Source organism: Fringilla coelebs (genome assembly GCF_963513975.1).
Source record: "Fringilla coelebs genome assembly, chromosome: 10".
In the NCBI taxonomy this organism is placed as follows: domain Eukaryota; kingdom Metazoa; phylum Chordata; class Aves; order Passeriformes; family Fringillidae; genus Fringilla; species Fringilla coelebs.
This window is the reverse complement of record NC_140036.1, coordinates 22,498,257-22,508,272: the sequence shown is the minus strand read 5'-3', so window position 1 is coordinate 22,508,272 and position 10,016 is coordinate 22,498,257.

Genomic DNA, 10,016 nt, shown 5'->3' with positions numbered 1-10,016 from the left:
TTAACTCCTTTCCAACCCAAACCATTCTGCTCTTACAAACATTTCTTATTCTCCCACAAAGGCACCAAAGCTGTTCTGTGGATGGTCACAACTGGTTCAAAATGCACAACTTTCCACTCAAAACTCAAGTGCCTTTGTAATTTTTGCTCTGCAGTCTCTACAGAAAGACAAATAAGGAAGGGTTGGGGCCTGATTGTTGCTCCAGGACTCAAATCTGCAAGGCTGTAAGAGGCATTTATGAGAAGTGGTGTTTCATGAGCTTGGTAATTTGCAGTTTGTTACAAAGACAAATTCGTTTCTGACTAAATTGTATTATAAGCCAGGCTCCTCAGGGAACACCTGACTAAAAGGTGATGTTAAAGTAATTTCCATAACATCAAACTATGAGACAAATTATAAACTTCATAGAGGAGAAAAGTGGGGGAAAGGAGCAGGAGCTGAGATGGAACAAATTTCTTCATGGTAGTGCTGAGAATGGGAAGAACTCAGACAATGCTGTGAGAACTGCAGTGCTAAAGCTGCTTGGAAACAGGCACAGCCTTGGGTTTCCAGCTGTTTGACAGGGACTGACTTCATCCCAAACCATTTCTCACACCACCCAGACACCCTGCAAAGCTCCTGACAGGGACAGCAGCTCAGCCCCTGCTGGGGAATTTCCCCAGGGGGGATCTGCCCCCCAAAGGTTTCTCATCTTAAACAAGGCAAAAAGCAAATCCCACAGGTCAGGAAAGGATTGAACCTGCCAGGGCTGCAGCCAGCAGAGCTGCCCCCGAGCAGTGGGATGCTCTGAGGGGAAGGAGCTCTCCAAAAAGGGAACCCCAGCAGTGAGCACAGCTCAGACCTGACACAGCAGCAGCTGGTTTGGGATCCCAGGATGGGCTGGGTTGGAAGAGACCTTAAAGGTCACCCAGTGCCACCCCAGCCATGGCAGGGACACTTCCCACTGTCCCAGGCTGCAACCTTGGACACTTCCAGGGATGCAGGGACAGCCCCAGCTGCTCTGGGAATTCCAGCCCAGCCCCTGCCCACCCTGCCAGGGAACAATTCCCAATTCCCAATCTCCCATCCATCCCTGCCCAGTGGAATCCATTCCCTGTGTCCTGTCCCTCCATCCCCTGTCCCCTGTCCCTCCATCCTTGTCCCCAGTCCCTCTCCAGCTCTCCAGGAGCCCCTTCAGACCCTGAGCTCTGCCTGGAGCCTTCTCCTCTCCAGGTGAGCACCCCCAGGTGTCCCAGCCTGGCTCCAGAGGGGCTCCAGGAGCAGCTCTGGGCTCATTCCAGCAGCTCCAGGTCTCTCTGGTGTCTGGGGGCAGCACCACAGGTGGGTCTCACCTGAGCAGGGCAGAGGGGCAGAGTCCCCTCCCTCCCCTGCCCACGCTGCTTTGGGCTTGAGGAGGAAAACCAGAACTCCTCAGCCTTGGAATTTCCAGTCAGGGCATTTGTCAAAGGGCAGTGAGCAAGTGCAGCACAGAGATCCCACCTTCAGCAGCCCTCACCCTGCAGCTTTCTGCATTTTAATGCTTTAATATCCCTGCTGGGGCTGCTCTCCCCAAGGAGGCAGAGGGGGCTGCAGGAGCTCCGTGTGCCCAGCCTGGGGGTGACAAACAAAGCCTGGGGGGCACTGGGGGCAGCCAGCACAGACAGAGGCACCCTGGTCAGTGTGGTAAAATGGTTCTAAGTGTGAGCAATGGCATGCAGCAGGGATGAGAGCAATTCATCCTGGATGTTAGAAACAGCTCAGACAGCGAGGCTGAATCCATGCTCATGTGCCAAGGGAAAGGGCTAAATGACAGGAGAGAGTTCCTTTTCCTGCTGCAATTCCCATCACCTCATGATTCAGTGATAAATCCCTTCCCACCTCTGCATTTCATTCAGGTCATGCACAGACACAGCACCAGAACAAAGCTCCAAAGCCCCTGATGCTGTGAGCAGCAAAATACAGAGTCTTCCCCAAAACTTAATCATCTCTCACTTTGCTCCAGCATCAATTGGGTATTTTCTTGCTGTCTGGTAATTTCTATTTTCTTCTCACAGTTCCCACTGGACAGTTGTACCACCGACAAGCTGCTCTAATAAGAATTGCAGACCTAAATTATTCAGGGACAATTTATATTTATATATATAACTGTACTAGTGCTGGGCTTTTACCTGGCTATATTTTCCCCACACCCTTTATTACCCAAAAACATAAATGAATGCCATCACAACCTCCCTCAGCCTAGGAAATACTTACCAAAAAAACCTCTATGTTTAAAAATAATTCAAGAAAAAAGGGCAAAAAAATTTTATATTTATCTTTTTATATATTTATAGCTTTAAACATTATTATATTATATTATATTATATTATATTATATTATATTATATTATATTATATTATATTATATTATATTATATTATATTATATTATATTATATTATATTATATCATACTATATTATATTATAACATACTATATTATATTATATCATACTATATTATATTATATCATACTATATTATATTATACTCTATTTAATTTTCTATATAATGTATTAAAATGTCTTCAAGCTGAATCAGGACTTTTCCTCTGCTAGAGATGTTTTAATTCAGACTTAAAGAAACAAAAAACCAATGCCTGAAATTTAATTGTTTTAAAAGAAGGATTAAACCTTCTTCTGCAAATGTTGAGCTAAGTTACCTTGATTTTTTAATAATCTTCTCCCCATACACACACTTCTATTTTTCTAGCTAACTACAAGCTTTGATCCATTTTTAGAGCTAGATGCAATCTGTCCAAAGTGACATTTTTTATTCCAAAAGAATTTTGTGCTGAAGAAGCTCACTAGGTGTGAAGCTTCAATTGATCCCTACATTATCAGCACTCCCCCAGGTCCCAACCCCCTTCCAAGCAATTCACAATTTCCAGGACCTCTGTAGGGGGAGGAAGGGAATTGCTGCTGTAGTGTTCACACACAAAATGAGTTTATTTTACCCAGGTACTTCAACATTTGCTCCACTTGGCCCCCCAGCCCTGACTCCTGCAGCCAAATTTGTCACTCAGACAAAGTGAGAAACGCCCAGACATCCCCCCTGCCCCACACACAGAGCCCTAAAATAAATAAAAAATAAATTACAGCAGTGGAGGAGGCAGAAGCAGATGGCTGGCCCCAGCCAGTGCCCAGCTGAGGCGTGTGATGGGCACAGAGAAAATATTTCCAGTGGCTCAGCAGCCTTTAAACCTCCTGCCTTACTGAGGTGGAGATAAGCCCAGGTATTTATAGACCTGATCTCATCTCCTGTCCTGAGCCACACAATGGCTCCCAAGGACTCCCATCCCACCTTTCAGCCTTGTGGGCTCCTTTTCCCAGCAGAGCACAGAATTCTTCCAGGAAAAGGAGGATCTCCTGTGCCAGGAGCTGTGGGCATGGCCCAGCCACCGCAGCTCCACCCCACAGTCCTGGCCCCAGCAGCTCCCCTTTTATCCACCCCAAATGTTGGAGAGGAGATTCAGAATCTCTTTTCTGACGTTGAATAGGTTTTGAACGAGCCAAGGGCTTAATCTCTCTCATCACAAAAAGATTAATCAGGTCCTTGATCTCGTTAGCAGCTCTTCTCTGGCTTCCACTGCAGTCACGACAATCCCGTGGGGAGGGGGAGAACCACACATCCCCTGCTCCACACATCCCCTGCTCCACACATCCCATCAGCTCCACACATCCCATCAGCTCCACACATCCCCTGCTCCACACATCCCATCAGCCCCACACATCCCATCAGCTCCACACATCCACCTTTCCCCACATCCCCTGTTGCATTTCCAGGGTGCCCCAATGAAGGCAGGAGTGATCAATCTGACTCCACATTCTCAGAAGGCTCATTTATTATTTTGTGATGCTATATTATATTAAAGAATGCTATACTAAACAATACTAAAGAATACAGAAAGGATCCTTACAGAAGCCTAACAAGATAATAATGAAAAACTTTTGACTCTCTCCAGAGCCCTGACACAGCTTGGCACTGATTGGCCAAAGAGTGAAAACAACTCACATGAAATCAATGAAACAATCACCTGTTGGATAAACAACCTCCAAACACATTCCACAGGAGCAAAACACAGGAGAAGCAAATGAGATAACATTGTTTTCCTTTTTCTCTGAGGCTTCTCAGCTTCCCAGAGAAGAAATCCTGGCGAAGGGATTTTTCTAGAAAATATGTCCACTGTCCAGAAAATTTCCAGAAAATTTCCACTGTCACATTTTCTGAAAAATCCCTTTGCCGGGATTTCTTCTCCTGGGAAGCTGAGAAGCCTCAGAGAAAAATGAAAACAACAATTATCTGTCTGCTTCTCCTGTGTTTTGCTGCTTTGGAATGTGTTTGGAGATTGTTTATCAACAGGAGCTTGTTTGATTGGTTTCATGTGAATTGTTTTTAATTAATGACCAATCTCAGTCCAGCTGTGTCGGACTCTGGCAGCAGTCACGAGTTTTTTATTATTATCTTGTTAAGCCTTTTGCAAGTGTCCTTTCTCTATTCTGTAGTATAATATAATATAATATAATATAATATAATATAATATAATATAATATAATATAATATAATATAATATAATATAATATAATATAATATAATATAATATAATATAATATAATATAATATAATATAATATAATATAATATAATATAATATAATATAATATAATATAATATAATATCCTTCTAAGAACATGGAGTCAGATTCATAATTTCCTTCCTGCCACAAGATATCCCAAAAAATATCACAGTTCTTTGATCAATGCATCCCTGAGATGTTCCGTGTGTGCCAGGTATGGAAAAAAAATCAGCCATTTTTCCAGCATAGGACCCTCAAAGTCTCATTCTGAGGTGCACCATGGTCAGGCTGCTTGGAATTGTTGCTGTAATAAAGAGAAGAATACAGTAATTGTTAATTATTACATAATTAGGGCAATGATTTGCCAAGATAAGGCACCACTGTTTCATTTTTTATGTTCAATAGCTCAGAAGTTCCATCTGTGAGGTAAAAAAAACTAATTTAACCATATAGAGAGGGTGGGTAAGACCCCTTTTTGGGTTTCCATTCCTCTCTCTGGCAAAAGGGAAATAAAACAGCCCTGAGTCACCTGGAATAAAGCAGCACCTGAGGCAGCATTGCCTGGGAGGAGGATTTGTGTCCAGGGATGATGATACCACTGCTCTGGCCCAGGAGAGGAAGGAGCAGTTTAAGGTACCTGAGCATCTTCCTGCTCCAGGAAGAAAACATTCAGCAGGTAAGTGAAACAGTTAATATTTTATAACAGTTAATACCCTCCACACAATCATTTTCTACAAATTATGACTACTTTCCTCCAGTATTTGCTTCTCCCATTTTCTCCTAGCAATATAATCCATGCAGAAAATTATCTGAGCTCTTTAGCTAAAAAGATACTGACTTATTTATTTCATCTCAATTCTGAAATATTTAGAGGATACCATCTAATTCTGGAGTGTTCCCACACTGTCAGTGATTTGCCTTTGCTCACTTTAAATGGTTCTCATTGCAAACACTGCAGCACTCTAAAATGTGACATTCCCTGCCTGCAAAGCTTGGGAAATGTCCATTATTTGTTTATTATTATTATTATTATTATTATTATTATTATTATTATTATTATTATTATTATTATTATTATTATTATTATTATGTTATTGTTGTTTTGATGTTGTTGTTGTTAATTTTATTATCATTATAATTTACATTATTATTTTTATTTTTACAGCAATGTAGCTGAAATCAGGGCCCTGTTGAGTGCAGTCCTTACCTGAGGCACAGGGAAGTTGAGGCACAGAAAATCCAGCAGGTGATGGGTCAGGTGAGGTTTGGGCTGGCTGGAACCACGTTCCTCTTTGGGACAAGGCCACCTTTGTCCCCTGCCAGTGACCTGAAAGGGGCTGGGTATTTATTTCTCCAGTGCCCCACTGATGAACATGGCAGCACAGAGGATGGATTTTTCACAATAAGGTGAGAAAAGGAAAATTAATTTTCTCTGAAACAGCAAATTACAGATTTTTTTAAATTATTTTTTTTTATGTGTGGAGTTGCCTTTTGAGGGATGTTCTACACATGGGGAAGGGGTGAAGACAAAGACACAGCTTTTTAGCTTTTTGAGCCCCTAGCTAGGAAGGAATTGTTGTGGGCAAGCAAGAGCAGCAGTGCCAGCCCCAGCAAACCAGAGATTTCCCCACACTCTCCTCCTGACCCTGAAAACCCCTAAATCTTTCCATGCCAACAGCAGCAGCTCTCAGGAATGATGTTCCACTGCCACACTTGGTCTAAGGAAAGTGTCAAACCTCATTTTAGTACTTAATTACACAATTTCCAGCAGTGTCCTTCTAGTTTTCATGCCCCACCGCCCATAGTCTGAGTTCCTGTGTCCAGTTTGAAGTTATTTCACTGAGATAAATCAGCCTAAAAGCAGCTTTTTACCATGGAGAGGGAAAGAGAATTGTAGGTGTGTTGTGTGTGAGAGATGCAGACTGAGGGCTGGCTTTTCCAGCTCTAATAGCTCAGGGATAAAATTCATACAGAATGATCTCTCTGCTTTCTGCTGCTAAATCAGCTGCAAAAATCTGAGGGATGCAACAGCTTTTACAACTCCTTTGCTCCATGGAAGGGGAGATTTCAGCAAAGCAGGGACAGTCTGGTAGTGAGAAGGGCAGCAATATCACCCCAACAACAGGAACCATATATAAGATGTGTAAAACCAAAATTCTTACCCAGCTCCCACTGTGGTGAGTGACCCCACATTTATGAATTAATATGGAAACATCTTGAGACATTATTTAAATGTTTAACTAATTTGTAATCATCATCCCCTGCCTCCCCCCAGCAAAAAATCCAAAACAAACCCACAAGATTAATGCTCACCACTTGGGATAATTTTCAGAGGTCAAGAAAATAAATGTTAAGTCCGTGTTTTTAATTAATTTCTACCACATAACTCTCCCACAAATGGAGTTTGGAAAGAGAGAAGTAACAAGTCTTGCCTGCAAGGCAGACAAGCAGCAGGAGGTGCAGGTTTTGAATTGGCTTTTAAGGAGTCAGAAAACCCACAAAGCTGCCAGCTGGTAAAATTTAGTTCTGGCTCCTCAGTTTGGGGAGACAGACAATCCAGAGATGAACAGAGGCAGCAGCAGTTTGCAGCTGAACCGTTCCTAGCAAATTCCATTTACTTTAGGCATTTTTGATGATGAACTTTTCCACTTGCTCCCGAAGTTGGGCTGGAGGGACAGTGACTGATGGCTTGGGGAAGAGCTGGGATGGGAGCTGGGCACAGAACACAGCCCAGTGGCTGCTGCAGTGGAAATAAATGTGTGTGGAGGTGTTCCTGTGCAAAGCAGCCCCATCCATCCTCTGCAGCCTCAAAGGGCTTGGAAATAAACACAGAGCCTGGGCTGGAAGTCCCACCCTGAGCTAAGGCTGAGGGCAGAGCAGGGACACAGGGCACTCTGCAGCCCCAGACCCCACAGCTTTACTTTGCAGCCTGTAGAAATAAAGGATGATTTTGTACCAAATTCATTAAATAAACTGTCAGGAGGGGTCTTTGCACATGATCATTGACTACCACTTAGACTTGCAGCCACATAACGTGGAGGAGGATGTGGATGCTGCTTGTTTTGGCCCAAAAATGGAGTAAACAAAGCAACACCAGCTCACACTGGGAGCTTTTGCTTTCCTCCCTCACTGGGACACCAGGAATGTCCCTCTGGGCTCCTGGGACAAAGTTACACATCACACCTGACACCTCAGGAAATGAGAATTGGCCAAGGAGCAGCTTTGATCCTTAATTGCTGCAGGTGCCAGCCTTGCTGCTTAACTCCTGTCTGCCAGACAGAGTACAACAGGAGCTTTCACACCTCAGCTCTCCTTTCCTCATGCATTACTCTGCTAATGCAACTTGCTGCCTTCTATTGGCAGGGAATTACAGAACCATTATTGCATGTTCATGAGAAAAAGCTCCAGATAGCAAGAGGTCAACAGGTTGAGCTTCACTTACTTTGGCACTGTCAGCAGTTGGCACTGCTCGTGTTTCATGACAAAAAACTCTCTCCTTATGCTGGAAGGAAAAAAAAAAAACAACCCATACTTTGCTTTTATGTCTTGGTAATGCAGACATTTGGTTTTGAAAAGAGCAGCTCAGTTCTCATTCAAATAAAAAATACTGACTTGCACAAGGCCTTACTGTTGAACGTTTGCTTTGGGTTTTTATTTAAAGTCATGTAAAAAAGGCAGGCAAAACTCAGCTGAATTACATTTCCTTTGCCCCTTATGCTTTGTAATTCTTACTGAATAGAAATAAGTGGGATTTTTTTCTCCCATTACCTGCAGCAACCATGGCTCTTTGTGGGGCTTCAGAGCGCATTAAATTTGCATCTGACAAGACTCTACCCAGACTCCCTAAATACTGGGGCTGGGCTAAAGGATCCCAGGAGGATTTTATTTGGATATGGCTGTTGCAGAGATTGTGCAGATCCAGAGGACTGAGGGGAGTCCCCATTCCTGGAGGTGGCACTCAGTGCCCTGGGCTGGTGGGGATCAGTCAAAGATTGAGTCCAACCTTGGAGTTCTTTTCCAACCTTATCACCTCTGTGATTCTGAGAGGTTTTCCTCTTAACCTTCACAGGCAATATTTATTATCCTTACTGCATTACAGCCTTGAAAGAAATTTCTGCTCTCCCATTCCAAACCACTTAAGAAAATTCTGTTTGTCACTCATTAAGCAGCTGTAGAGAACCACACAAAATTATTAACACCACACGGCTGTGCAAACAGCAGGGAAAAATTGGTTACCACATTTTCCTCAACAAGCAAGGTAAAATCCTTCCAATTAACATTTTAGTTAAGAAATTCACTCACCATGCCTTTTCTTAAAGGTTGTAGCTCAGTCTTTTAATTTTTTTCACAGCATTTTTCACTGTGGCTCTATTGGAGATTAGATACCCAGCAGCAAGAAGGGAAACTAAGTGAATTATACTTTTAGCTCATACTTTATTCTCTTTACTTTAAAACTTCAGGAACTCAGGCATCTATTTCACCCATCATTTATCCTTGGAGACTAAGGCAGCTTCAGGGAAAAAAGCAATTACCTACTATGGAAAGTCTAGGAGTTACAATTATGAAATAATAAAATGTCAAAGACACATCTAATTTAGATATAGGGTTTTATACTCGGCTTGGTGAAACAGTACAAAATAATCTCTGAAATTTCTCTATCCATCAGGTGGAATCACTCCTTTGACTGTGATACCAAATGCAAATTCACAAGTGTTTATACAGCAGATCTGAGTGTGCATTAGAAATCAGCAATTGAAAATCTATTTTGCTTACCTTGTCACCAATAATGGGATTACAGTGCTAAAAAACCACTTTTCCTTCTGGATACACGAAGTAGAACACTTCTGTCTCCAGAGTGAGTAGAACTCCATTTCCCTTCCTCTTGGTTCTTGGAGGAATTTAATGTCTCTTCCTCTCAGTGCTTGAAGCGTCACTGCCAGTCCCCCCAAAAACAATGCCACCTCCCCCCATGGCCACCTCTGGTCACTGCTCAGCAAAGGAATCCTCATGATTTATAAACCTTTAACAGCAAGGAACAAATTCCAAAGGAACAGCAGCAGCAGAATGTAGCCAAACTTTTCACTGAAGTTGTCTGAGCACAGTGATCTTTACCCAACACCACAAGGTTCTCTGGGATGCTCAACTCCTGAACTGCAACTTGTGGCTCTGTGCTGCCAGGGAAAGCCTTTGGGATCTTCACATGGTGATAAGCAGTACTGCAAGGTGGCAGAGAGAGGGAAGAGATAAAACCTCTTATCACATAGTCACAGATCAGAAAGTGCCCAGGTTGGCAGCGCAGCCCAAATTCACAGCCTTGCACCTCAAGTGCTGCTGAGCTCCACTCCTGACCCTTAAATGAACATGAAAGCCAGGAACTTGCCCAAATCTGGCAAAAATAGCTTGGCATCCTCACAATTAGACTGGGGA